This window comes from Vombatus ursinus, unplaced genomic scaffold (genome assembly GCF_900497805.2).
Source record: "Vombatus ursinus unplaced genomic scaffold, bare-nosed wombat genome assembly UNPS02005236.1, whole genome shotgun sequence".
Classification (NCBI taxonomy): Eukaryota; Metazoa; Chordata; class Mammalia; order Diprotodontia; family Vombatidae; genus Vombatus; species Vombatus ursinus.
This window is the reverse complement of record NW_020945014.1, coordinates 8,653,821-8,657,747: the sequence shown is the minus strand read 5'-3', so window position 1 is coordinate 8,657,747 and position 3,927 is coordinate 8,653,821. Positions and strand designations below refer to the sequence as shown.

The window sequence follows — 3,927 nt, the reverse complement described above, 5'->3', positions numbered from 1 at the left end:
GTTCACCTCACTTCACTTTGTATGATTCCATATGTCTTTCCTGTTCTTTTTTTTTCTGAAACCATATCCTAAATCATTTTTATACCACAATAATATTCTATCACAATCATGAAACACAACTTGTTCAGCCTATTTCCCAATTGATGGGGATCCCCTTAATTTTCAATTATTAACCAACATAAAGAGAGCTGCTATAAATATTTTTGTATAAATATGTCCTTTTCCCTTTTCTTTGATCTATTTGGGATTCAGACCTAATAGTGGTTTTGCTGGGTCAAAGGATATTCAGAGTTTTATAGCCCTTCAATCATAGTTCCAAATTGTTCTGTAGAATGGTTGGACTAGTTCATATCTCCACCAACAGTGAATTAGGATACCTACTTTTCCACATCCCCTACAGTGTTTGTTCTTTACTTTTGCTTTTTCTTTGTGTTTTCTTTTCTGTCATGTTAGCCAATCTGATAGGTGTGAGGTGATATCTCAGAGTTGTTTTAACTTGCATTTCTTTAAACAGCAGTCATTAAGAAAATTTTTTATGTGACTATTGATAACGTTGGTTTCTTCTTCTGAAAACTGCCTATTCAAGTTCTTTGATCATTTATCATTAGGGGAATAGTTTTTATTTTTTTTTTAATAAATTTGGCACAGTTCACTATATAGTGGAGAAATGAGAAACCTGATATAAATCAGAGAAATCTGATATAAAATTTCCTCAGTTTCCAGTTTTTCTTTTAATTTTGTCTCTGCAAAATTTTGTTTGTACAAAAGTTTTTAATTTCATGTAATCAAAGTTATGCATTTACTTCCTGTGAAACATGATTTTTGTTGTTATTGTTATTGATTGATTTTGTTATTGATATGGTCAGTTATGCTAATAGTTTTTCTGTTATGTAGCCCTGTATCCCTAGTATAAATCCCACCTGGGCCTACTTTGATCTTTGTGATATATTGCTGTAATCTCTTTGCTAGTATTTTATTTGAAATTTTGGCATCAACATTTTTTTAAACAAGAAGTTTATTTAAACAACAAGATGTTTGACTTGAAGGGAAAACTATCTAGGATCAATTTGTTTATAGTAATTTATCCCTAATGAGAGACAGAAATTGCCCTACATGTAACAGCTACATACAAAAAAGTTATAAAATCATCCTTGGTTTTACAATGATAAAAGAAAAACATTGGAATTATCCAATCAAACAAGGTATGCAAGGTTTTTTTTGTGTTTTTTTTTTTTTTTGTTGTTGTTGTTAAACAGTGAGAGCAAAATAACTTACTGGAATATAAAGATTAATGTTGAATGAGCATGCCACTAATGGAGAAAAGGGATATTTTCACAGAACCAGTTTGTTTTTTCCCCTCCCCATCTCCATTTGATGTTGATCATAACATATTATTGGCCATTTAGTTAAAAAAATATGCGTTATGCCTGTGCACATACAGCAGTTACTTTATGTACAATAAAGGAATGAGGGAAGGGAATCAAAGAAGAGAGAAAACTTTACTGCAGTAGTCAGGATGTGGATGAACCAAATCTTGGTTTTTGAATTGTGAATGTATTGTTTTCTTTGGGAGCACAGTTCTGGAGTAGAGTTTCATGTTCTGTTTTCAGTAAGCACCTCCTGTCTGCTGCTGGAATACATCAATTGTATCTCCATCCTCCATTTCCAACTGTGCAGGTGTTTCTGTTTCATTGATTGGTTGCCCATCAAATCAGAATCTGATCTGCCTCATTGACAAACCCTGTAATTCACAATAGGCTTTCAATAGTTTACTAAGTGGTGTGTGCCTCTTAATCTTAAATTGCACCCCGAACCATCTTGCCCTGCCACCTTCAAATTAATGTGGTCATTGTTTTCAGTCTTGATGCCTTCCTTCGGCGTTTCATTGGCCATGGTGAGTCCGGGGGTCTCCTCAGTTGCCCCTTCACAAAAGAGGCACCAGGATGGTCCACTCCAAGGGAACGAGGGAGGAGCATCAGCGGTAGGAGCAGGAACAGGAACAGGAGGAGGAGGAAGATGATGGTGGTGATGGTGAGGAAGAGGAGGAGGAGGAAAAGGAGGAGGATGAGGAGGAGGAGGAGGACAAGGAGGAGGAAGAGGAGGAGGAGGAGCAGGAGGAGGAGGCAGCAGTGGTTGGCATCAATATTCTTTAAGGAAATTGGTCTATCAAAACAAGAAAATGATAAATGTTGGAGAAGATTTGGGAAAATTGGAACACTAATGCATTGTTGGTGGAGTTGTGAAATGATCCAACCATTTTGGAGAGCAATTTGGAACTATGCCCAAAGGGCTATCAAAATGTGCATACCCTTTGACCCAGCAATGGCACTTCTAGGGCTTTATCCCAAAGAGATCGTACAAATTCTAAGAGGACCTATATGTACAAAAATATTTATAGCAGCTCTTTTTGTGGTGGCAAAGAATTGGAAATTGAGAGGATGCCCATCAATTGGGGAATGGCTGAGCAAGTTGTGGTATATGAATGTAATGGAATACTATTGTGCTATAAGAAATGATGAACAGGCTGACTTCAGAAAAACCTGGAAAGACTTGTGCGGTCTGATGCTGAGTGAAGTGAGCAGAACCAAGACAACGTTTTACACAATAACAGCCACGTTGGGCAATGACTAATATTGATAAACTTAACCCTTCCCAGCAATACAAGGATCTAAGACGTCTCCAAAGGCCTTGTGATGGAAAATGCTATTCACATCCAAAAAAAGAACTATGGAGTTTGAATGCAGATCGAAGCATACTATTTGCTATTTTTTTTTCTTTTGTTGAGTTTTGTTTCTTCTTTCTGGTGGTTCTTCTTATTGGTTCTAATTCTTACTTACAACATCACTAATGTGAAAATATGTTTAATAGGAATGTATATGTATAGCCTATATCAGATTGTGTGCTGTCTTGGTGAGAGTGGTGGGGAAGAAGGAGGAGAAAAATTTTAAACTCAAAAGCATATGGAAGTGATTGTTGATAAATAAAAATAAATTAATAAAAAATAAAATAAAAAAACTGGTCTATAGTTTTCTTTCTCTATTGTTGCTCTCCATGGTTTAGGTATCAAAACCATATTTGTGTCATAAAAGGAATTTGGTAGGACTCTTTCTTTTCCAATGTTTTTCAAATACCTTATAGAGTATTGGGATTATTTTTTTTCTTAAATGTTTGTTAGAATTCACTTATAAATCCATCTTGTCCTACATTTTTTGCCCCATAGGAACCTCAGTAATGATATGCTCTATTCTAAGATAGGGTTATTTAAGTATTCTATTTCCTTATCTGATAATCTGAGCATTTTATATTTTTGTAAATATTTATCCATTTCACTTAAATTGCCAGCTTTATTGTCACATAATCGGGCAAAAGAACTACTAAAAATTGCTTTAAATTCATCTTCATTGGTGGTGCATTCACCATTTTCATTTTTGGTACTAATAATTTGGTTTTCTTCTTCTTTTTTTTAAAATCAAATTATCCAATGGTTTATCTATTTTTTTCATAAAACTCATTCAGTTTTATTTATTAGTTCATTTTTACTTCAATTTTCTTATTTTTGCTTTGATTTTCAATATTTCCATTTTGATATTTAATTGGGGATTTTTAATGTGTTTTTTCAATTTTTTTTGTTGCATACCCAATAAATCAATATATCCTTTCTTTCTTTTGTTGATATATGCATTTAGAGATATAATTTTTACCTAGGTACTGCTTTGACTATATCCCACAAATTTTGAAATTTGTCTCATTGTTGTCATTCTTTTTAATACAATTATGATTGTTTATAGTATTTGTTCTTTGACTCATTCTTTAGGATTAGAATTTTTATTTTCCAATTATCTTTTCATTTGTGCTTCCACAGTCCTTTATTAAATGTAATTTTATTGTCTTATTGTCTTTAAAATGGTGCATTTAATATTTCTGCTT

General features: G+C 33.6%; 1 pseudogene; it reads right to left on the bottom strand.

Annotated features, from left to right (window-relative positions):
- Nucleotides 1-1,606: 1,606 nt before the first annotated feature.
- LOC114030533 lies at nt 1,607-1,893 on the bottom strand (annotated as a pseudogene).
- Between the last annotated feature and the right edge of the window lie 2,034 nt (nt 1,894-3,927).